The 26889-nt window shown below is 35.5% G+C and overlaps 4 long non-coding RNA genes across 7 annotated transcripts in view; 2 read left to right on the top strand and 2 right to left on the bottom strand.

Annotated features, from left to right (window-relative positions):
• Positions 1 to 26889, bottom strand: part of LOC124457448 — a 70874-nt gene that overhangs the window by 27686 nt on the left and 16299 nt on the right. The gene's annotated exons all lie outside the window — the stretch shown is intronic.
• LOC124457454 lies at positions 1593 to 1806 on the bottom strand. Its single transcript, XR_006952603.1, has 2 exons — positions 1743 to 1806; positions 1593 to 1658 (listed from the first exon to the last, which is right to left on the bottom strand). It is a non-coding gene; the product is annotated as an uncharacterized LOC124457454 (long non-coding RNA).
• On the top strand, positions 3872 to 4575 carry LOC124457451. 2 transcript variants are annotated; one of them, XR_006952600.1, is made up of 4 exons: positions 3872 to 3885; positions 4244 to 4329; positions 4417 to 4434; positions 4522 to 4575. It is a non-coding gene; the product is annotated as an uncharacterized LOC124457451 (long non-coding RNA). The 2 variants fall into 2 exon arrangements; XR_006952599.1 differs by lacking the exon at positions 3872 to 3885 and having other exon boundaries at positions 4026 to 4329.
• On the top strand, positions 6341 to 6551 carry LOC124457455. Its single transcript, XR_006952604.1, has 2 exons — positions 6341 to 6401; positions 6486 to 6551. It is a non-coding gene; the product is annotated as an uncharacterized LOC124457455 (long non-coding RNA).

The following is a 26889-nucleotide window of genomic DNA, read 5'->3' as shown; positions in this document are numbered from 1 at the left end:
TGGTGAAAGATTCAGGATGAACATGAAACCTTCTCAGAATACGATGGAACGAGACCATAACCATTTTATGTGAACTTCTTTCAAACAACGTTTGCGTAATCCGTTAGCATACCATGAAAACTACCTTCTGGTTTAGGCGACGCTTTACTAGCAACCTCCTCAACGTCTTCAGGACAATTAACGTATACTGAACTGGTGTCACAAGACTCAATGACGATGACCAACCACTAGCCATACCTAACATGTTACCACCAGAGATCTTTCTTGGGTAGATGAAGGTTTTAGGAACTTCAGACAAGGGTTGTGTTGAGCTGAGAACTAAAAGAACAAATATGGATAGATGATGAAGTGGAGAACAAGAATAGAGGTTATAGAAAACACACTACGTATGCTCATTGGTGTTTCACAAGAGTATACATTACAGGATAACTATGGATCCAAGTAGTCTAAACAACTAGGTACATTTAAGCAACCATCTTTCCCATGGTAAACACACGTGTCAAAAAAACGTGATCAAATTAAAAAATTCGTGCAATCAAATAGTCGGACATGGTATTGTATTTGTAGAAGAGAGCCAATAAATTAAAAAGATTCTCTTGGGGCATTTGTAAATATTAGTTTAGAAATACAGATCGACTAATTATAAAGGCAGAAGATGTAAGAGTGAATAAAAACCATTTCCCGTCAAATCAAAGGAAAGCTTGGATATGACATGCAATATCACAGGTATAAAGTTGTAGAGAAAAATAAAAACATTTTTAACGTTGTCATGGATATTACGAATGCCGTGACAATGTTGACGAGTTTCACATGCATTTGTAAAACATGTTTCACATGCATATGGAGGATAAAGTTTTTAGATAACATGGTTAAATAACATTAGCGAAACTTTCAATAAAAGATCACTCCTGACAAATCATAAGACTGGAGCATATTGTGACTCAAGTTTCAACATTCGATCACTCCTGATGAAGACACTACGCTAGAGTATATGTAAACTTATCTTTCAACAACATATCGTTCATGCTCAAGATATTAGACTGACGTACGACAATCTCTAATGTCATATAAATCTCGATAAAAATCTGGTCCCCGGTTGACATATATCAGATAGGCAACAAACAAAGATGAGATAGCAGTACAAACCTGTATTATCGCAGCAAAGCTTCAAATCTTTAACAAGATGATTATAGATGTATAACATGAAAATAGCGATCAATATTAGTAAAGTTGGCTTAAGGATGTAATTTAATGTAAACATACGTTGAAATTAAACAGTTACAATTAACTATATCGTATAAATATCCTTCCCTATTTAAAATAATCTACACATTATCCTCAATAACGAACTATACACATTGCTGCATTTGACCTCGGGTGTGTTGGGAAACGTCATGTAAGGAGTCTCAAAGTACCAATATAAATTAGCAAACTTTGTGATCTATCTTACCAAATTGACTTAAATTGAGCAATAAAAATCTTAATCTTCAACAAAGCATATCCAAATTTCTATGAATGTATAAAAGTATACAATCGTTAAAAGATCACGCTTACGCTTTTTTCTTCACCAACTGAGCAAAGATTCTCTTTTCTTTGAACTGCTTGTCAACAATCATTGAAAGATTATTCAAAAACTCTTCTGAGGTTATCGTTTGTGCCTATTACGTAGGTTTGAGGGACAATGTAAGTACATGCATGTACAACAAAGAACACGGGTGAAGGCTTTAATTCGTATTACTTACTTTCGAATACAGCGCATGTGCAAGGAATGGCAGTTTACGAAGAGTTCGACCACTTAGTTGATAACTTTTTGTAAACAAGAAAATGAGAGAAAGAATACTTCGTAGGTTTATCACAGTGAGACGCTTGACTGCTCCTTGCAAGTTCAAAGGAGAAGAGCCTCACAAAGAAACCTAACAAAAGTCAACCAATATTCGTGATTATTTGAGAGTGGTCCATTACTTGATAATTACTGACTACGATAACAAAGAAAAAACATCTTTACGCCTTAAATGTAGATGTAATACAAAGTTAAATTTTATTTATGTTGCAAGTATTAAGACGGTATATTTTAAACCTCAGTCCTAAATTATTTGAGAACTCATCTGAACATGCACAAACAACTCAACAAACTGTTCGAGTTTACAATCATGGCAATGACAAACAGAACAAGCTTGCATCCTTCTGTGGTTCATTTGGTCACATATTGGGAAATCATATATTTCAATCATAATGAGAAATTTAGTCATTTAACAAATTTTTCATATTCATAGTGATGGCAACAACAAGCTGGACCTATTTTCATCACTTTCTGAGTAATTAATCGCTTCGTCACAAAAATATAAGAAGATCATCTGAGCATGCGCAGTGCAGCAGGCATGCGCAGCACTCAAGCATGCAAAGTCCACTTGACCAATTGTCCGAGTTGATAGTCATGGAAACGACCAACTACATTTACTAGCATCAATTAGGGGTATATAACTTGCTTATTAACAAATTATTAAAGATATCAACTGAGCATGCGCAGTTAAATTGATTGGCTGCCAATGTTCATGGTCATGGCAACGACCAATTGCATCTACTAGCCCCGATTTTGAAGTAAATAGCATGTTTAGTAACAATTTAATGGAGAAATCATCTGCGCATGCGCACGAGCGCATGCCCTCGACTAATTGTTTATAGTCATGGCAACGACTAACTAGATGTACTTGCACTACATCTGGGGCAATTATCCCACTTAATCGCAAATTATCAAAGAAATTATCTGGGCATGCGCAGTTGTGACTATAATAATACCACAACTTTCGTAAGCCTCTAAATTTTTGTATATATAAATATAAATCTATAGCTTCATATAGTAGATGTCAACTATCAGTGGAAGCTGGGTGCGATATAGTATGCAGTGGCTTAGGGGTCCACACTTCGGTGGCGACCGCACTCTCCCTGCGTACCTCGAGCAAAGCCTATCGCAGGTGATCTCGGGGTCTGATGGGCGGAAGCTTGCTATTGCATCTCCCAAGTAGGATAGCGTGGAGGGGCCGAAATCTGCTACCGAAACGTTAACATGCCGCGTTTTAGTGCCTTACGCTTAAGAAGGTATCGGGAAGCATGGACCGAAAACGGGGTTTTTTCCTTTCAAAATTTGTCTTTTTTCTTTACAAGAATTCTTCTCATAAAAGAAACTAGAACATACTGCCAAGGTTCAGACAACTTCTGAAAATCCCCCGGGCGTAGTTTCGTTTTCTTTGTAAAGAGCACTAACCCAATAGTTCTAAATTAAACGACACGATGCATTTCGGCAGACTACTCCTCAGGTGTCAACGTCTGCTGAATGAAAATTTACAATCTACCGATATTTATAATGCCAAGACAACAGTCTTTATCAACTTATTATATTACATTTACCATTCACTATGGTATTTGCTATCTTTAGAACTATGTATTATTTCTTTCTCTACAATATTGTCGCTTTTACAGGGAGTAAAAGCACGAAAATATTTATATGACATGAACAAACTTGCTTGATGACAACTTTGCTCAGTCAAATACTTATTATCTATCAATTACGTATTTACAGAAGTCTTGATTTGAACTACATTTATGCGTTTATTTGCTAAACCTAGTCTTCCCCAATGTTGTTTTCTTCTTATTTCAGACATCCTAATGTAATTATATTGACAACATCGAACATAACTAGAGCCATAGACGTTGCGTTCGTGGACAGGTTGAAAAATATGTTTGTGACTCGAAAGTTTTTTAATTCACTTTCTCATCTAACTTCGCTATTTGTTCGCCCACAGAGCCGACATCAAACAGTATCTTGGTCCGCCATCAGCCAAAGCTATTTACAAAATTTACCATTCTTGCATCGAGGAACTTGTAAGGGTAGGGTATTCAATGTTTTTACCACAGGATAAGAAAAAATATAGTTGAAACAGCACTATTTGTTTGTATGTAACTTATGTCTTCTTGTGCACGTGATCAACGAAATGGCTGCCGGTCAATTATGTTTTCTGGCCAAAGGAACGCCGAAATGGCTTACCGCAACCTGTCATCATATACAATATAAAACAACAATTTGCCTCGTGAAGTATATCCCCTCTTCTCAGTACTTTGTACCTTTACGTCTACTGTTTTATTTCCATACCACAATATAGTCGTTTGTGCAAGTTATACAAACATGTTGCTTAAATAGAGAGGTGTGCAGCTATATAGAAATTGATTGCAAACGATTGCATTGTAGATAATTTTTTAATAATCAAAATTAATGTTCACCGTTTCATCACAGACCAGTATCATATCACCAGCCACTCAAATTTTGGATTTAAGGTACAACTGAAAAATACACGAAATTTTATTTTGACAAAATTGACGGTGTTTTTCTCTTCTTATATTTGTCCTTAATTGTGTATGTAGAGCTCTGGAAATTTAACGGTTTGTTAGAAATTTTTGTTCACTTCTATGTTGATGACATGGTTTTCATTTCCGATGTACAACTTTTTCTCCTATTTTCCATTGTAGCTTTGTCGACAACGATGTAACACACTGTAGTCTTGAATTAAAGAAGATAGCCGAGTAAGTGAAGTAGATGTTTGTAGATGTAGATCGTCGAGGTTAGTGGAGTCCTGCGAAGGACTGTTGATGTTGATGTTGACTGACTTCTCAACAACCTTAGCGGTAGTCATCTTTAGAGTCAGCATCAACAACAACAGTTCTTTTCAGGACTTTACTAACCTGGACGATCTACATCTACAAACATGTAACGATACTCCCATGTTCAAACCTTTCACTTTAAAGTAAAGTGATGTCACAGAGTAAAATAAACATTTCTTGTCTTCGTTTATGGTAAATATTATGTCACCCAGTCTTCATGTTTTCAAGTTAGTATTCTTCTCGTTTTACAAAGAAAACGAAACTACGCCCGGGGGATTTTCAGAAGTTGTCTGAACCTTGGCAGTATGTTCTAGTTTCTTTTATGAGAAGAATTCTTGTAAAGAAAAAAGACAAATTTTGAAAGGAAAAAACCCCGTTTTCGGTCCATGCTTCCCGATACCTTCTTAAGCGTAAGGCACTAAAACGCGGCATGTTAACGTTTCGGTAGCAGATTTCGGCCCTCCACGCTATCCTACTTGGGAGATGCAATAGCAAGCTTCCGCCCATCAGACCCCGAGATCACCTGCGATAGGCTTTGCTCGAGGTACGCAGGAGAGTGCGGTCGCCACCGAAGTGTGGACCCCTAAGCCACTGCATACTATATCGCACCCAGCTTCCACTGATAGTTGACATCTACTATATGAAGCTATAGATTTATATTTATATATACAAAATTTAGAGGCTTACGAAAGTTGTGGTATTATTATAGTCACAACTGCGCATGCCAGATAATTTCTTTGATAATTTGCGATTAAGTGGGATAATTGCCCCAGATGTAGTGCAAGTACATCTAGTTAGTCGTTGCCATGACTATAAACAATTAGTCGAGTGGGCTGCGCATGCGCACGAGCGATGATTTCTCCATTAAATTGTTACTAAACATGCTATTTACTTCAAAATCGGGGCTAGTAGATGCAATTGGTCGTTGCCATGACCATGAACATTGGCAGCCAATCAATTTAACTGCGCATGCTCAGTTGATATCTTTAATAATTTGTTAATAAGCAAGTTATATACTCCTAATTGATGCTAGTAAATGTAGTTGGTCGTTTCCATGACTATCAACTCGGACAATTGGTCAAGTGGACTTTGCATGCTTGAGCGTGCTGCGCCTAGCGTACTGCGCATGCTCAGATGATCTTCTTATATTTTTGTGACGAAGCGATTAATTACTCAGAAAGTGATGAAAATAGGTCCAGCTTGTTGTTGCCATCACTATGAATATGAAAAATTTGTTAAATGACTAAATTTCTCATTATGATTGAAATATATGATTTCCCAATATGTGACCAAATGAACCACAGAAGGATGCAAGCTTGTTCTGTTTGTCATTGCCATGATTGTAAACTCGAACAGTTTGTTGAGTTGTTTGTGCATGTTCAGATGAGTTCTCAAATAATTTAGGACTGAGGTTTAAAATATACCGTCTTAATACTTGCAACATAAATAAAATTTAACTTTGTATTACATCTACATTTAAGGCGTAAAGATGTTTTTTCTTTGTTATCGTAGTCAGTAATTATCAAGTAATGGACCACTCTCAAATAATCACGAATATTGGTTGACTTTTGGTTAGGTTTCTTTGGGAGGCTCTTCTCCTTTTGAACTTGCAAGGAGCAGTCAAGCGTCTCACTGTGATAAACCTACGAAGTATTCTTTCTCTCATTTTCTTGTTTACGAAAAGTTATCAACTAAGTGGTCGAACTCTTCGTAAACTGCCATTCCTTGCACATGCGCTGTATTCGAAAGTAAGTAATACGAATTAAAGCCTTCACCTGTGTTCTTTGTTGTACATGCATGTACTTACATTGTCCCTCAAACCTACGTAATAGGCACAAACGATAACCTCAGAAGAGTTTTTGAATAATCTTTCAATGATTGTTGACAAGCAGTTCAAAGAAAAGAGAATCTTTGCTCAGTTGGTGAAGAAAAAGCGTGCAAGCGTGATCTTTTAACGATTGTATACTTTTTATACATTCATAGAAATCTTTGGATATGCTTTGTTGAAGATTAAGATTTTTATTGCTCAATTTAAGTCAATTTGGTAAGATAGATCACAAAGTTTGCTAATTTATATTGGTACTTTGAGACTCCTTACATGACGTTTCCCCAACACACCGAGGTCAAATGCAGCAATGTGTATAGTTCGTTATTGAGGATAATGTGTAGATTATTTTAAATAGGGAAGGATATTTATACGATATAGTTAATTGTAACTGTTTAATTTCAACGTATGTTTACATTAAATTACATCCTTAAGCCAACTTTACTAATATTGATCGCTATTTTCATGTTATACATCTATAATCATCTTGTTAAAGATTTGAAGCTTTGCTGCGATAATACAGGTTTGTACTGCTATCTCATCTTTGTTTGTTGCCTATCTGATAGCATGTCAACTCCGGGGACCAGATTTTTTTATCGAGATTTATATGACATTAGAGATTGTCGTACGTCAGTCTAATATCTTGAGCATGAACGATATGTTGTTGAAAGATAAGTTTACATATACTCTAGCGTAGTGTCTTCATCAGGAGTGATCGAATGTTGAAACTTGAGTCACAATATGCTCCAGTCTTATGATTTGTCAGGAGTGATCTTTTATTGAAAGTTTCGCTAATGTTATTTAACCATGTTATCTAAAAACTTTATCCTCCATATGCATGTGAAACATGTTTTTACAAATGCATGTGAAACTCGTCAACACTTTGTCACGGCATTCGTAATATCCGTGACAACGTTAAAAATGTTTTTTATTTTTCTCTACAACTTTATACCTGCATATTGCATGTCATATCCAAGCTTTCCTTTGATTTGACGGGAAATGGTTTTTATTCACTCTTACATCTTCTGCCTTTATAATTAGTCGATCTGTATTTCTAAACTAATATTTACAAGTGCCCCAAGAGAATCTTTTTAATTTATTGGCTCTCTTCTACAAATACAATACCATGTCCGACTATTTGATTGCACGAATTTTTTAATTTGATCACGTTTTTTTGACACGTGTGTTTACCATGGGAAAGATGGATTGCTTAAATGTACCTAGTTGTTTAGACTACTTGGATCCATAGTTATCCTGTAATGTATACTCTTGTGAAACACCAATGAGCATACGTAGTGTGTTTTCTATAACCTCTATTCTTGTTCTCCACTTCATCATCTATCCATATTTGTTCTTTTTTTAGTTCTCAGCTCAACACAACCCTTGTCTGAAGTTCCTAAAACCTTCATCTACCCAAGAAAGATCTCTGGTGGTAACATGTTAGGTATGGCTAGTGGTTGGTCATCGTCATTGAGTCTTGTGACACCAGTTCAGTATACGTTAATTGTCCTGAAGACGTTGAGGAGGTTGCTAGTAAAGCGTCGCCTAAACCAGAAGGTAGTTTTCATGGTATGCTAACGGATTACGCAAACGTTGTTTGAAAGAAGTTCACATAAAATGGTTATGGTCTCGTTCCATCGTATTCTGAGAAGGTTTCATGTTCATCCTGAATCTTTCACCAATGTTACAAATACTTTTGAAATTGTCGTTTTAATGATTATTATTTTAGAGCATAGACATTGAAAAATCTTATGGTAGTGTACAGGTATTTTCAACATTTTTTTGTTGAAAAATTCTCTAGTTTCAATTCTTCGAAATTTCTCATCTTAATTTTCACCTTTACTTTAGAATCCTTTCGATACGAGAAATCGTCGGGATTTGAGGTACTTTATACGATATATTGAATTTAAGTTTTATAGCGTTAATAACTCTCATCTGTTCATCGTAACTTTGCTATAATTCTATGGATAAATTATGTTTTTATATATAACAGATTATTGATGATCCTACTTCACCTGAAGGTGTTCAGCAAGAACGACGTATGAAGTTACTAAAATTAGAGATGATCTTCGCATTAGCTACAATTTAACGTAACCTGAAAAATCAGGTGAAGTTTACTGTCGTTATATGAAGTCAATAGCATAATATTGTTCTCATGTTTTCAATATGAATGTCATATGAATATGCAGTCATTAAATGATATATGTTCACTGGATTTAAGAATTGAAAAATTGACTCAACGACCATGAGCTATGATTTTTTCAATGAGTATGATATCAATGAATTCGTATGAAGTTACTGTCGTTAATTAATAATATAGCCCTTGATAAAGGGTTGGATGGTCAAATTACTAATGTCATGGTTGTTTCAGACCAATTGGAATGAGTATGATCAATGAATTCTCGACTTGTTATTTCCTAATAACTCAAATATATTTATTTTCAAATTTCTTAGCTTAATAAATGTTATCTTTGTAGAAACGATTATAACAAAGTACATAATCCCTTTTTTCCGTGAAGCCCATGGATGCGTTCGTTCATGATGAAAGAGTCATATTGTATAATGAGGCTCTCGTTCATCACGAGAGAGTTATGATAAAATACGTTGTAAAGGTACTAAGTAAAAACATATAAACATGCTTAGTGTTTGTTTAAGTTATAGTTCAAAAAGGCAGAAGTTGTTTGAAGCTTTGAAGTATCCTTGGACGTTCTAGTTTTTTTTATGAGAAGAATTCTTGCAAAGAAAAAGATAAATTTTGAAAACCAAAGAATCCCGTTTTCGGTCCATGCCTCCCGATACCCATAGATAGTTGATCACTAGAGCGTCGCTTGTTAACTAAGGGAACCACATAATCCTTGTTTGTTTTCCATGAAACATATGGATGGTTTGCTCGTGATACATGAGAAACAGTAAGTGGGAGAGTTAAATCAGAAAGATATAAACCGATAAAATTGGTATAAAACATGTTTAAGGTTGTCTTTAATTATAAGTGTCAGAAAGACAGGGTCATAAGAGTTAATTGAAACATTGCTTGGTTTGTTTTATAGAAGAAAACAAAAAGATAAAATTCGAAAGCAAAAAACCCCGTTTTCGGTCCATGCTTCCCGATACCTTCTTAAGCGCAAGGCACTAGAACGCCGCATGTTAACGTTTCGGTAGGAGATTTCGGCCCCTCCACGCTATCCTACTTGGGAGATGCCAATAGCAAACTTCCGCCCATCAGACCCTGAGTTCACCTGCGATAGGCTTTGCTCAGGGTACGCAGGGAGAGTGCGGTCGCCACCGAAGTGTGGGCCCCTAAGCCACTGCATACTATATCGCACCCAGCTTCCACTGCTAGTTGATATCTACTATATGAAGTTTTAGCTTTATATATATATACCAAAATTTAAAGGCGTACGAAAGTTGTGGGATGATTGTTATCGTTACTACGCATGCCCAGATGATTTCTTTGATAATTTGCGACTAAGTGAGTTAATTGACACAAATGTAGTGCAAGTACATATAGTTGGTCGTTGTCATGACTATGAACAATTACTCGAGTGGACTACGCATGCTAGAGCGCATGCGCAGACGATTTCTCTATTAAATTGTTACTAAGCATGCTATTTACTTCAAAATCGGTGCTAGTAGATGCAGTTGTTCGTTGCCATGACAATGAACTTAGGTAGCTGGTCAAGTTGACTGCGCATGCTCAATGAGACTGCGCCTGCGCAGATGATTTGTCTTAAAACGTGTGACTGAGCGAGCTAATTACTCCAAAATCGGTACTAGTATATCCAGTTGGTCGTTACCATGAGCTTGGAGAGTTTGTGGAGTTGAACAGGCATGCTCAGATTCTCAATTAATTTGTGACAGAGCGAGCTCTGAAATTGGTGCTTGTAGATGCGCTGAGCAAGTTTTCCATCATGTATTTTTGGCATGCTCTTTGTCTACTTAAGCTTGTTTTGACAAATGCATGTGAAACTCGTCAACACTTTGTTACGGCACTCGTAATATCCGTGACAACGTTAAAAATGTTTTTTATTTTTCTCTACAACTTTATACCTGCATATTGCATGTCATATCAAGCTTTCCTTTGATTTGACGGGAAATGGTTTTTATTCACTCCTACATCTTCTGCCTTTATAATTAGTCGATCTGTATTTCTAAACTAATATTTACAAATGCCCGAAGAGAATCTTTTTATTTTATTGGCTCTCTTCTACAAATACAATACCATGTCCGACTATTTGATTGCACGAATTTTGTAATTTGATCACGTTTTTTTGACACTTGTGTTTACGATGGGAAAGATGGATTGCTTAAATGTACCTAGTTGTTTAGACTACTTGGATCCATAGTTATCCTGTAATGTATACTCTTGTGAAACACCAATGGGCATACGTAGTGTGTCTTCTATAACCTCTATTCTTGTTCTCCACTTCATCATCTATCCATATTTGTTCTTTTTTAGTTCTCAGCTCAACACAACCCTTGTCTGAAGTTCCTAAAACCTTGATCTACCCAAGAAAGAACTCTGGTGGTAACATGTTAGGTATGGCTAGTGGTTGGTCATCGTCATTGAGCCTTGTGACACCAGTTCAGTATACGTTAATTGTCCTGAAGACGTTGAGGAGGTTGCTAGTAAAGCGTCGCCTAAACCAGAAGGTAGTTTTCATGGTATGCTAACGGATTACGCAAACGTTGTTTGAAAGAAGTTCACATCAAATGGTTATGGTCTCGTTCCATCGTCTTCTGAGAAGGTTTCATGTTCATCCTGTATCTTTCACCAATGTTACAAATACTTAGTTTTTATGCTTTTGAAATTGTCGTTTTAATGATTATTATTTTAGAGTATAGACATTGAAGAATCTTATGGTAGTGTACAGGTATTTTCAACATTTTTGTTGAAAAATTCTCTAGTTTCAATTCTTCGAAATTTCTCATCTTAATTTTCATCTTTACTTTAGAATCCTTTCGATACGAGAAATCGTCGGGATTTGAGGTACTTTATACGATATATTGAATTTAAGTTTTATAGCGTTAATAACTCTCATCTGTCCATCGTAACTTTGCTATGATTCTATGGATAAATTATGTTTTGTATATAACAGATTATTGATGATCCTACTTCACCTGAAGGTGTTCAGCAAGAACGACGTATGAAGTTACTGTCGTTAATTAACAATATAGCCCTTGATAAAGGGTTGGATGGTCAAAATTATAAATGTCATGGTTGTTCCAGACCAATTGGAATGAGTATGATCAATGAATTCTCGACTTGTCATTTCTAATAACTCAAATATATTTTATTTTCAAATTTCTTAGCCTAATAAATGTTATCTTTGTAGAAACGATTATAACAAAGTACATAATCCTTTTTCCGTGAAGCCCATGGATGCGTTCGTTCATGATGAAAGAGTCATATTGTATAAGGAGGCTCTCGTTCATCACGAGAGATTATGAGAAAGTTACGTTGTAAAGGTAATAAATAAAAACGTATAAACATGCTTAGAGTTTTTAAGTTATAGTTCAAAAGGCAGAAGTTGTTTGAACGTTTGAAGTATCCTTGGACGTTCTAGTTTTTTTATGAGAAGAATTCTTGTAAAGAAAAAGATAAATTTTGAAAACCAAAGAATCCCGTTTTCGGTCCATGCCTCCCGATAGCCCGAGATAGTTGAGCACTAGAGCGTCGCATGTTAACTAAGGGAACCACATAATCCTTGTTTGTTTTCCATGAAACATATGTATGGTTTGCTCGTAATACGTGAGAAACAGTAAATGGGAGAGTTAAATCAGAAAGATATAAACCGATAAAATTCTGGTAAAAGAATTCATTGATCATACTCATTCAATTGGTCTGAAACAACCATGACATTAATAATTTTGACCATCAACCCTTTATCAAGGCCTCAAACCATCCATATGTTTCATGTAAAACAAACAAGGATTATGTGGTTCCCTTAGTTAACAAGCGACGCTCTAGTGATCAACAATCTATGGGTATCGGGGGCATGGACCAAAAGGATTCTTTGGTTTTCAAAATTTGTCTTTTTCTTTACAAGAATTCTTCTAGTAAAAAATAGAACGTCAAGGATACTTCAAAGGTTCAAACAACTTCTGCCTTTTGAACTATAACAAACAAACACTAAGCATGTTTATATGTTTTTACTTAGTACCTTTTACAACGTATTTATCATAACTCTCGTGATGAACGAGAGCCTCATATACAATATGACTCTTTCATCATGAACGAACGCATCCATGGGCTTCACGGAAAAAGGGATTATGTACTTTGTTATAATAGTTTCTACAAAGATAACATTTATTAAGAAATTTGAAAATAAAATATTTGAGTGGAAATAACAAGTCGAGAATTCATTGATCATACTCATTCCAATTGGTCTGAAACAACCATGACATTAATAATTTTGACCATCCAACCCTTTATCAAGGGCTATATTGTTAATTAACGACAGTAACTTCATACGTCGTTCTTGCTGAACACCTTCAGGTGAAGTAGGATCATCAATAATCTGTTATATATAAAAACATAATTTATCCATAGAATTATAGCAAAGTTACGATGGACAGATGAGAGTTATTAACGCTATAAAACTTAAATTCAATATATCGTATAAAGTACCTCAAATCCCGACGATTTCTCGTATCGAAAGGATTCTAAAGTAAAGATGAAAATTAAGATGAGAAATTTCGAAGAATTGAAACTAGAGAATTTTTCAACAAAAATGTTGAAAATACCTTTACTACAAGATTCTTCAATGTCTATGCTCTAAAATAATAGTCATAAAAACGACAATTTCAAAAGCAAAAAACTAAGTATTTGTAACATTGGTGAAAGATAGGATGAACATGAAACCTTCTCAGAATACGATGGAACGAGACCATAACCATTTGATGTGAACTTCTTCCAAACAACGTTTGCGTAATCCGTTAGCATACCATGAAAACTAACTTCTGGTTTAGGCGACGCTTTACTAGCAACCTCCTCAACGTCTTCAGGACAATTAACGTATACTGAACTGGTGTCACAAGGCTCAATGACGATGACCAACCACTAGCCATACCTAACATGTTACCACCAGAGATCTTTCTTGGGTAGATCAAGGTTTTAGGAACTTCAGACAAGGGTTGTGTTGAGCTGAGAACTAAAAAGAACAAATATGGATAGATGATGAAGTGGAGAACAAGAATAGAGGTTATAGAAGACACACTACGTATGCTCATTGGTGTTTCACAAGAGTATACATTACAGGATAACTATGGATCCAAGTAGTCTAAACAACTAGGTACATTTAAGCAATCCATCTTTCCCATGGTAAACAAAAAACGTGATCAAATTACAAAATTCGTGCAATCAAATAGTCGGACATGGTATTGTATTTGTAGAAGAGAATAAAATAAAAGATTCTCTTGGGGCATTTGTAAATATTAGTTTAGAAATACAGATCGACTAATTATAAAGGCAGAAGATGTAAGAGTGAATAAAACCATTTCCCGTCAAATCAAAGGAAAGCTTGGATATGACATGCAATATGTATAAAGTTGTAGAAAAAAAAAACATTTTTAACGTTGTCACGGATATTACGAGTGCCGTAACAAAGTGTTGACGAGTTTCACATGCATTTGTCAAAACAAGCTTAAGTAGACAAAGAGCATGCCAAAATATATGATGGAAAACTTGCTCAGCGCATCTACAAGCACCAATTTCAGAGCTCGCTCTGTCACAAATTAATTGAGAATCTGAGCATGCGTTGTCAACTCCACAAACTCTCCAAGCTCATGGTAACGACCAACTGGATGTACTAGTACCGATTTTGGAGTAATTAGCTCGCTCAGTCACAAATTTTAAGACAAATCATCTGCGCATGCGCAGTCTGAGCATGCGCAGTCAACTTGACCAGCTACCCAGTTCATGGTCATGGCAACGACCAACTGCATCTACTAGCACCAATTTTGAAGTAAATAGCATGCTTAGTAACAATTTAATAGAGAAACGTCTGCGCATGCGCTCGAGCATGCGCAGTCCACTCAGTAATTGTTCATAGTCATGACAACGACCAACTATATGTACTTGCACTACATTTGTGTCAATTAACTCACTTAGTCGCAAATTATCAAAGAAATCATCTGGGCATGCGCAGTAACGATAACAATCATCCCACAACTTTCGTACGCCTTTAAATTTTGATATATATATATAAAGCTAAAACTTCATATAGTAGATGTCAACTAGCAGTGGAAGCTGGGTGCGATATAGTATGCAGTGGCTTAGAGGCCCACACTTCGGTGGCGATCGCACTCCTGCGTACCCTGAGCAAAGCCTATCGCAGGTGATCTCAGGGTCTGATGGGCGGAAGCTTGCTATTGGCATCTCCCAAGTAGGATAGCGTGGAGGGGCCGAAATCTCCTACCGAAACGTTAACATGCGGCGTTCTAGTGCCTTGCGCTTAAGAAGGTATCGGGAAGCATGGACCGAAAACGGGTTTTGCTTTCGAATTTTATCTTTTGTTTTCTTCTCATAAAACAAACCAAGCAATGTTTCAATTAACTTCTTATGACCCTGTCTTTTCTGACACTTATAATTAAAGACAACCTTAAACATGTTTTATACCAATTTTATCGGTTTATATCTTTCTGATTTAACTCTCCCATTTACTGTTTCTCATGTATCACGAGCAAACCATCCATATGTTTCATGGAAAACAAACAAGGATTATGTGGTTCCCTTAGTTAACATGCGACGCTCTAGTGCTCAACTATGGGTATCGGGGGCATGGACCGAAAACAGGATTCTTTGGTTTTCAAAATTTATCTTTTTCTTTACAAGAATTCTTCTCATAAAAAACTAGAACGTCAAGGATACTTCAAAGGTTCAAACAACTTCTGCCTTTTGAACTATAACTTAAACTCTAAGCATGTTTATACGTTTTTACTTATTACCTTTACAACGTAACTTTTCATAACTCTCGTGATGAACGAGAGCCTCCTTACAATATGACTCTTTCATCATGAACGAACGCATCCATGGGCTTCACGGAAAAAAGGGATTATGTACTTTGTTATAATAGTTTCTACAAAGATAACATTTATTAAGCTAAGAAATTTGAAAATAAATATATTTGAGTTATTAGGAAATAACAAGTCGAGAATTCATTGATCATACTCATTCCAATTGGTCTGGAACAACCATGACATTTATAATTTTGACCATCCAACCCTTTATCAAGGGCTATATTGTTAATTAACGACAGTAACTTCATACGTCGTTCTTGCTGAACACCTTCAGGTGAAGTAGGATCATCAATAATCTGTTATATATAAAACATAATTTATCCATAGAATTATAGCAAAGTTACGATGGACAGATGAGAGTTATTAACGCTATAAAACTTAAATTCAATATATCGTATAAAGTACCTCAAATCCCGACGATTTCTCGTATCGAAAGGATTCTAAAGTAAAGATGAAAATTAAGATGAGAAATTTCGAAGAATTGAAACTAGAGAATTTTTCAACAAAAAAATGTTGAAAATACCTGTACTACCACAAGATTCTTCAATGTCTATGCTCTAAAATAATAGTCATTAAAACGACAATTTCAAAAAACATAAAAAAACTAAGTATTTGTAACATTGGTGAAAGATACAGGATGAACATGAAACCTTCTCAGAAGACGATGGAACGAGACCATAACCATTTGATGTGAACTTCTTCCAAACAACGTTTGCGTAATCCGTTAGCATACCATGAAAACTAACTTCTGGTTTAGGCGACGCTTTACTAGCAACCTCCTCAACGTCTTCAGGACAATTAACGTATACTGAACTGGTGTCACAAGGCTCAATGACGATGACCAACCACTAGCCATACCTAACATGTTACCACCAGAGATCTTTCTTGGGTAGATCAAGGTTTTAGGAACTTCAGACAAGGGTTGTGTTGAGCTGAGAACTAAAAGAACAAATATGGATAGATGATGAAGTGGAGAACAAGAATAGAGGTTATAGAAGACACACTACGTATGCTCATTGGTGTTTCACAAGAGTATACATTACAGGATAACTATGGATCCAAGTAGTCTAAACAACTAGGTACATTTAAGCAATCCATCTTTCCCATCGTAAACACAAGTGTCAAAAACGTGATCAAATTACAAAATTCGTGCAATCAAATAGTCGGACATGGTATTGTATTTGTAGAAGAGCCAATAAAATAAAAAGATTCTCTTGGGGCATTTGTAAATATTAGTTTAGAAATACAGATCGACTAATTATAAAGGCAGAAGATGTAGGAGTGAATAAAAACCATTTCCCGTCAAATCAAAGGAAAGCTTGGATATGACATGCAATATGCAAGTATAAAGTTGTAGAGAAAATAAAAACATTTTTAACGTTGTCACGGATATTACGAGTGCCGTAACAAAGTGTTGACGAGTTTCACATGCATTTGTCAAAACAAGCTTAAGTAGACAAAGAGCATGCCAAAATATATGATGGAAAACTTGCTCAGCGCATCTACAAGCACCAATTTCAGAGCTCGCTCTGTCACAAATTAATTGAGAATCTGAGCATGCGTTGTCAACTCCACAAACTCTCCAAGCTCATGGTAACGACCAACTGGATGTACTAGTACCGATTTTGGAGTAATTAGCTCGCTCAGTCACACGTTTTAAGACAAATCATCTGCGCATGCGCAGTCTCATTGAGCATGCGTCAACCCAGCTACCTCATGGTGCATCTACTGCACTTTTGAAGTAAATAGCATGCTTAGTAACAATTTAATAGAAGTCTGTATCGGTAATTGTTCATAGGACAACGACCAACTATATGTACTTGCACTACATTTGTGTTAACTTTAGTCGCAAATTATCAAAGAAATCATCTGGGCATGTAACGATTCATCCCACAACTTTCGTTTTAAATTTTTATATATATACTAAAACTTCATATAGCAACTAGCAGTTGGGTGCGATATTATGCACTTCTTATGACCCTGTCTGATCTTCTGATGGGCGGAAATAAAAGATGACATATAAACAATGTTTACCAATTTTATCGGTTTATATCTTTCTGATTTAACTCTCCCATTTACTGTTTCTCACGTATTACGAGCAAACCATACATATGTTTCATGGAAAACAAACAAGGATTATGTGGTTCCCTTAGTTAACATGCGACGCTCTAGTGCTCAACTATCTCGGGCTATCGGGAGGCATGGACCGAAAACAGGATTCTTTGGTTTTCAAAATTTATCTTTTTCTTTACAAGAATTCTTCTCATAAAAACTAGAACGTCCAAGGATACTTCAAAGGTTCAAACAACTTCTGCCTTTTGAACTATAACTTAAAAACTCTAAGCATGTTTATACGTTTTTATTTATTACCTTTACAACGTAACTTTCTCATAACTCTCTCGTGATGAACGAGAGCCTCCTTATAATATGACTCTTTCATCATGAACGAACGCATCCATGGGCTTCACGGAAAAAGGGATTATGTACTTTGTTATAATCGTTTCTACAAAGATAACATTTATTAGGCTAAGAAATTTGAAAATAAAATATATTTGAGTTATTAGCAAATGACAAGTCGAGAATTCATTGATCATACTCATTCCAATTGGTCTGGAACAACCATGACATTTATAATTTTGACCATCCAACCCTTTATCAAGGGCTATATTGTTAATTAACGACAGTAACTTCATACGTCGTTCTTGCTGAACACCTTCAGGTGAAGTAGGATCATCAATAATCTGTTATATACAAAACATAATTTATCCATAGAATCATAGCAAAGTTACGATGGACAGATGAGAGTTATTAACGCTATAAAACTTAAATTCAATATATCGTATAAAGTACCTCAAATCCCGACGATTTCTCGTATCGAAAGGATTCTAAAGTAAAGATGAAAATTAAGATGAAAATTTCGAAGAATTGAAACTAGAGAATTTTTCAACAAAAAAATGTTGAAAATACCTGTACACTACCATAAGATTCTTCAATGTCTATACTCTAAAATAATAATCATTAAAACGACAATTTCAAAAAGCATAAAAAAACTAAGTATTTGTAACATTGGTGAAAGATACAGGATGAACATGAAACCTTCTCAGAAGACGATGGAACGAGACCATAACCATTTGATGTGAACTTCTTTCAAACAACGTTTGCGTAATCCGTTAGCATACCATGAAAACTAACTTCTGGTTTAGGCGACGCTTTACTAGCAACCTCCTCAACGTCTTCAGGACAATTAACGTATACTGAACTGGTGTCACAAGGCTCAATGACGATGACCAACCACTAGCCATACCTAATATGTTACCACCAGAGATCTTTCTTGGGTAGATCAAGGTTTTAGGAACTTCAGACAAGGGTTGTGTTGAGCTGAGAACTAAAAAAGAACAAATATGGATAGATGATGAAGTGGAGAACAAGAATAGAGGTTATAGAAGACACACTACGTATGCTCATTGGTGTTTCACAAGAGTATACATTACAGGATAACTATGGATCCAAGTAGTCTAAACAACTAGGTACATTTAAGCAATCCATCTTTCCCATCGTAAACACAAGTGTCAAAAAAACGTGATCAAATTACAAAATTCGTGCAATCAAATAGTCGGACATGGTATTGTATTTGTAGAAGAGCCAATAAAATAAAAGATTCTCTTGGGGCATTTGTAAATATTAGTTTAGAAATACAGATCGACTAATTATAAAGGCAGAAGATGTAGGAGTGAATAAAAACCATTTCCCGTCAAATCAAAGGAAAGCTTGGATATGACATGCAATATGCAGGTATAAAGTTGTAGAAACATTTTTAACGTTATCACGGATATTACGAGTGCCGTAACAAAGTGTTGACGAGTTTCACATGCATTTGTCAAAACAAGCTTAAGTAGACAAAGAGCATGCCAAAATATATGATGGAAAACTTGCTCAGCGCATCTACAAGCACCAATTTCAGAGCTCGCTCTGTCACAAATTAATTGAGAATCTGAGCATGCGTTGTCAACTCCACAAACTCTCCAAGCTCATGGTAACGACCAACTGGATGTACTAGTACCGATTTTGGAGTAATTAGCTCGCTCAGTCACACGTTTTAAGAAAATCTTGCTCAGTCGCATCTACAAGCACCAATTTCAGAGACTCGCATCTGTCATGCTTAAACAATTTAATGAGAAGCATAGTCAGCATGCGTTTTGTCAACTCACACGCAAATTATCAAAGCTCATGCGTAACGACCAACTGGATGTATATAGTACCGTATTCAACTTGGAAGTAATTAGCTCTCTTAGTCAGCACGTTTTCTGAAAACAACGTTTCCTAAAACGTTAACATGCGGCGTTCTAGTGCCTTGCGCTTAAGAAGGTATCGGGAAGCATGGACCGAAAACGGGGTTTTGCTTTCGAATTTTATCTTTTGTTTTCTTCTCATAAAACAAACCAAGCAATGTTTCAATTAACTTCTTATGACCCTGTCTTCTTCTGACACTTATAAATAAAGACAACCTTAAACATGTTTTATACCAATTTTATCGGTTTATATCTTTCTGATTTAACTCTCCCATTTACTGTTTCTCACGTATTACGAGCAAACCATACATATGTTTCAAGGAAAACAAACAAGGATTATGTGGTTCCCTTAGTTAACATGCGACGCTCTAGTGCTCAACTATCTAGATCTATCGGGAGGCATGGACCGAAAACGGGATTCTTTGGTTTTCAAAATTTATCTTTTTCTTTACAAGAATTCTTCTCATAAAAAAACTAGAACGTCCAAGGATACTTCAAACGTTCAAACAACTTCTGCCTTTTTGAACTATAACTTAAAAAATCTAAGCATGTTTATACGTTTTTATTTATTACCTTTACAACGTAACTTTCTCATAACTCTCGTGATGAACGAGAGCCTCCTTATACAATATGACTCTTTCATCATGAACGAACGCATCCATGGGCTTCACGGAAAAAGGGATTATGTACTTTGTTATAATCGTTTCTACAAAGATAACATTTATTAGGCTAAGAAATTTGAAAATAAAATATATTTGAGTTATTAGCAAATGACAAGTCGAGAATTCATTGATCATACTCATTCCAATTGGTCTGGAACAACCATGACATTTATAATTTTGACCATCCAACCCTTTATCAAGGGCTATATTGTTAATTAACGACAGTAACTTCATACGTCGTTCTTGCTGAACACCTTCAGGTGAAGTAGGATCATCAATAATCTGTTATATACAAAACATAATTTATCCATAGAATCATAGCAAAGTTACGATGGACAGATGAGAGTTATTAACGCTATAAAACTTAAATTCAATATATCGTATAAAGTACCTCAAATCCCGACGATTTCTCGTATCGAAAGGATTCTAAAGTAAAGACGAAAATTAAGATGAAAATTTCGAAGAATTGAAACTAGAGAATTTTTCAACAAAAATGTTGAAAATACCTGTACACTACCATAAGATTCTTCAATGTCTATACTCTAAAATAATAATCATTAAAACGACAATTTCAAAAGCATAAAAACTAAGTATTTGTAACATTGGTGAAAGATACAGGATGAACATGAAACCTTCTCAGAAGACGATGGAACGAGACCATAACCATTTGATGTGAACTTCTTTCAAACAACGTTTGCGTAATCCGTTAGCATACCATGAAAACTAACTTCTGGTTTAGGCGACGCTTTACTAGCAACCTCCTCAACGTCTTCAGGACAATTAACGTATACTGAACTGGTGTCACAAGGCTCAATGACGATGACCAACCACTAGCCATACCTAATATGTTACCACCAGAGATCTTTCTTGGGTAGATCAAGGTTTTAGGAACTTCAGACAAGGGTTGTGTTGAGCTGAGAACTAAAAAAGAACAAATATGGATAGATGATGAAGTGGAGAACAAGAATAGAGGTTATAGAGGACACACTACGTATGCCCATTGGTGTTTCACAAGAGTATACATTACAGGATAACTATGGATCCAAGTAGTCTAAACAACTAGGTACATTTAAGCAATCCATCTTTCCCATCGTAAACACAAGTGTCAAAAAAACGTGATCAAATTACAAAATTCGTGCAATCAAATAGTCGGACATGGTATTGTATTTGTAGAAGAGCCAATAAAATAAAAAGATTCTCTTGGGGCATTTGTAAATATTAGTTTAGAAATACAGATCGACTAATTATAAAGGCAGAAGATGTAGGAGTGAATAAAAACCATTTCCCGTCAAATCAAAGGAAAGCTTGGATATGACATGCAATATGCAAGTATAAAGTTGTAGAGAAAAATAAAAAACATTTTTAACGTTATCACGGATATTACGAGTGCCGTAACAAAGTGTTGACGAGTTTCACATGCATTTGTCAAAACAAGCTTAAGTAGACAAAGAGCATGCCAAAAATATATGATGGAAAACTTGCTCAGCGCATCTACAAGCACCAATTTCAGAGCTCGCTCTGTCACAAATTAATTGAGAATCTGAGCATGCGTTGTCAACTCCACAAACTCTCCAAGCTCATGGTAACGACCAACTGGATGTACTAGTACCGATTTTGGAGTAATTAGCTCGCTCAGTCACACGTTTTAAGACAAATCATCTGCATGCGCAGTCTCATTGAGCATGCGCAGTCAACTTGACCAGCTACCTAAGGTCATGGTCAAGGATGGTCAAAATTATATGTACTTGCAGACCAATTTTGAGTATGATAAAATAGCATGCTTAGTCAACAATTTTATTAAATCGTCTGCGCAGTCCATAATTAATTATATCATGACAACGACCAATTATATGTACTTGCATCTACATTTGTCAATTAAATAACGTATAGTGCAAATTATCAAATCATTTGGTAGTAATAACAATCCCCACATTTCGGTGCCTTTAAGATAGTTGAGCATAGATATAACTAAAGAAGTAGATCAACTAGCAGTGGAAGTTGCGATATAGTATGGTGGCTTAACACGGTGGTGATCGCATTTCAGCGTACCGAGCAAAACCTATCGCAGGTGATCAGGCTGATCGGAAGTTTCGGTATTTCGGCCCTCGTAGATACTTGGAGGGCCGATAATCTCCGCCGAAACGTTAACCATGGCGTTCTAGTGCCTTGCGCAAGAAGGTATCGGGAAGCATGGACCGAAACGGGGTTTTGCTGTTCGAATTTTATCTTTTGTTTTCTTTCATAAAACAAACCAAGCAATTTTGGAATTAATATCGTTATGACCCTGTCTTCTTCTGCTACTTAAGACAAAATTAAAACATGTTTTATACAATTTTATCGGTTTACTATCTTTCTGATTTAACTCTCCATTTACTGTTTCTCATGTATTCGAGCAAACCATGACATATGTTTCATGGAAAACAAACAAGGATTATGTGGTTCCTTAGTTAAAATGCGACGCTCTAGTGCTCAACGTCTAGTTGTATGAGGAGGCATGGACCAAAACAGGATTCTTTGGTTTTCAAAATTTATCTTTTCTTTACAAGAATTTTCTCATAAAAAACTATGAACGTCCAAGGATACTTCAAAGGTTAAACAACTTCTGCCTTTTTGACACTTTAACTTAACAAAACTCATAAGCATGTTTATACGTTTTTATTTATTACACTTACATCGTAACTTTCTCATAACTCTATTTACAAATGATGAATTAGAGCCTCTTATACAATATGACTCTTTGATCATGAACGAACACATACATGGGTTTCATGGAAAAAGGGTTATGTACTTTGTTATAATCGTTTCTACAAAGATAACATTTGATTAGGCTAGAAATTTGAAAATAAAAATATATTTGAGTTATTAGCAAATGACAAGTCAATTCATTGATCATACTCATTTCAATTGGTCTGGTAACAACCATGACATTTATAATTTTGACCATCCAACCCTTTATAAAGGTTATTTGTTAATTAACGAAGTAACTTCATAATCGTTTTGCTGAACACCTTCAGGTGAAGTAGGTTCATCAATAATCTGTTCATATAAAAACATAATTTATCCATAGAATCATTGAAAATTACGATGGACAGATAGAGTTATTAACGCTATAAAACTTAAATTCAATAATCGTATAAAGTATCCTCAAATCGACGATTTCTATCGAAAAGTTCTAAAGTAAAGATGAAAATTAAGATTGTAGAAATTTAAGGTAAACCGAGAATTTTCAAAAAAATGTTGAAAATTTGTAAACTACCATAAGATTATTCAATGATATACTCTAAAATAAATAATTTTTAAAAGAATTTTAAAAAGCATAAAAAACTAAGTATTTGTAAGCATGGTGCGTTCGTTCAGGATGAACATGAAACCTTTCTCAGAGAGATGAGAACGAGAACATAACCATTTGAGTTTGAAGTTATTTCAAAACAACGTTTGCGTAAGTATCCTTAGCATACCATGAAAACTAATTCTGGTTTAGCGACGCTTTACTAGCCTCCCAACGTCTTAGGACAATAACGTATACTGAACCAATTGTACAAATCAAAACAGATGACCAACCAGAAAGATATACCTAAATGTATAAAACATGAATCTTTGGTAGATCAAGGTTTTAGGAATTTAAGACAAAGGTTGTGTTGAGATGAAAACTAAAGAACAAATATGGATAGATGATGAAGTGGAGAACAAGAATAGGGTTATAGAAGCACACTACGTATGCTCATTGGTGTTTCAAAAGGTATACATTACAGGATAACTATGGATCCAAAGTCTAAAAACTGGTACATTGTAAGCATCCATGATTTCCATGAGTAAACACAAGTAGTGCAAGTACATATACGTTGATGAAATTACTAAATGCGCAGACGATTAAATTGTTACTAAGCATGCTATTTACTTCAAAATTGGTGTAGAGATGCAGCGTTGCCATGACCATGACCTTAGGTAAAGTTTGCATCTTGGACTGCGCATGCGCAGATGATGTGTCTTAAATACTGCTCGAGCTAATTATCCATCAGTATCCATGTCGGAGCTTGAGAGTTAAACTTGTTTTGACAAATTTTCATGCTTTGAAACTTGTAGATTGACAAGTTATGTATTTTCTGCATGTAAAATTGTGACAAATAAAAACATTTTTATTTTTCTCTACAACTTTATACTTGCATATTGCATGTCATATCCAAGCTTTCCTTTGATTTGACGGGAAATGGTTTTTATTCACTCCTACATCTTCTGCCTTTATAATTAGTCGATCTGTATTTCTAAACTAATATTTACAAATGCCCCAAGAGAATCTTTTTATTTTATTGGCTCTCTTCTACAAATACAATACCATGTCCGACTATTTGATTGCACGAATTTTGTAATTTGATCACGTTTTTTTGACACTTGTGTTTACGATGGGAAAGATGGATTGCTTAAATGTGCCTAGTTGTTTAGACTACTTGGATCCATAGTTATCCTGTAATGTATACTCTTGTGAAACACCAATGAGCATACGTAGTGTGTCTTCTATAACCTCTATTCTTGTTCTCCACTTCATCATCTATCCATATTTGTTCTTTTTTAGTTCTCAGCTCAACACAACCCTTGTCTGAAGTTCCTAAAACCTTGATCTACCCAAGAAAGATCTCTGGTGGTAACATATTAGGTATGGCTAGTGGTTGGTCATCGTCATTGAGCCTTGTGACACCAGTTCAGTTAACGTTAATTGTCCTGAAGACGTTGAGGAGGTTGCTAGTAAAGCGTCGCCTAAACCAGAAGTTAGTTTTCATGGTATGCTAACGGATTACGCAAACGTTGTTTGAAAGAAGTTCACATCAAATGGTTATGGTCTCGTTCCATCGTCTTCTGAGAAGGTTTCATGTTCATCCTGTATCTTTCACCAATGTTACAAATACTTAGTTTTTTTATGCTTTTTGAAATTGTCGTTTTAATGATTATTATTTTAGAGTATAGACATTGAAGAATCTTATGGTAGTGTACAGGTATTTTCAACATTTTTTTTTTGAAAAATTCTATAGTTTCAATTCTTGGAAATTTCTCATCTTAATTTTCATCTTTACTTTAGAATCCTTTCGATACGAGAAATCGTCGGGATTTGAGGTACTTTATACGATATATTGAATTTAAGTTTTATAGCGTTAATAACTCTCATCTGTCCATCGTAACTTTGCTATGATTCTATGGATAAATTATGTTTTTGTATATAACAGATTATTGATGATCCTACTTCACCTGAAGGTGTTCAGCAAGAACGACGTATGAAGTTACTGTCGTTAATTAACAATATAGCCCTTGATAAAGGGTTGGATGGTCAAAATTATAAATGTCATGGTTGTTCCAGACCAATTGGAATGAGTATGATCAATGAATTCTCGACTTGTCATTTGCTAATAACTCAAATATATTTTTATTTTCAAATTTCTTAGCCTAATAAATGTTATCTTTGTAGAAACGATTATAACAAAGTACATAATCCCTTTTTTCCGTGAAGCCCATGGATGTGTTCGTTCATGATGAAAGAGTCATATTGTATAAGGAGGCTCTCGTTCATCACGAGAGAGTTATGAGAAAGTTACGTTGTAAAAGGTAATAAATAAAAAACGTATAAACATGCTTAGAGTTTTTTTAAGTTATAGTTCAAAAGGCAGAAGTTGTTTGAACCTTTGAAGTTCTAGTTTTTTATGAGAAGAATTCTTGTAAAGAAAAAGATAAATTTTGAAAACCAAAGAATCCCGTTTTCGGTCCATGCCTCCCGATAGATCTAGATAGTTGAGCACTAGAGCGTCGCATGTTAACTAAGGGAACCACATAATCCTTGTTTGTTTTCCTTGAAACATATGTATGGTTTGCTCGTAATACGTGAGAAACAGTAAATGGGAGAGTTAAATCAGAAAGATATAAGCCGATAAAATTGGTATAAAACATGTTTAAGGTTGTCTTGATTTATAAGTGTCAGAAGAAGACAGGGTCATAAGAAGTTAATTGAAACATTGCTTGGTTTGTTTTATGAGAAGAAAACAAAAAGATAAAATTCGAAAGCAAAAAACCCCGTTTTCGGTCCATGCTTCCCGATACCTTCTTAAGCGCAAGGCACTAGAACGCCGCATGTTAACGTTTCGGTAGGAGATTTCGGCCCCTCCACGCTATCCTACTTGGGAGATGCCAATAGCAAGCTTCCGCCCATCAGAGAGATCACCTGCGATAGGCTTTGCTCAGGGTACGCAGGGAGAGTGCGGTCGCCACCGAAGTGTGGGCCCTAAGCCACTGCATACTATATCGCACCCAGCTTCCACTGCTAGTTGATATCTACTATATGAAGTTTTAGCTTTATATATATATACCAAAATTTAAAGGCGTACGAAAGTTGTGGGATGATTGTTATCGTTACTGCGCATGCCCAGATGATTTCTTTGATAATTTGCGACTAAGTGAGTTA

Source organism: Xenia sp. Carnegie-2017, unplaced genomic scaffold (genome assembly GCF_021976095.1).
Source record: "Xenia sp. Carnegie-2017 unplaced genomic scaffold, XeniaSp_v1 HiC_scaffold_6, whole genome shotgun sequence".
Classification (NCBI taxonomy): domain Eukaryota; kingdom Metazoa; phylum Cnidaria; class Anthozoa; order Malacalcyonacea; family Xeniidae; genus Xenia; species Xenia sp. Carnegie-2017.
Note: the sequence above shows the minus strand (reverse complement) of the source record. Positions and strands in the feature narration are given on the sequence as shown.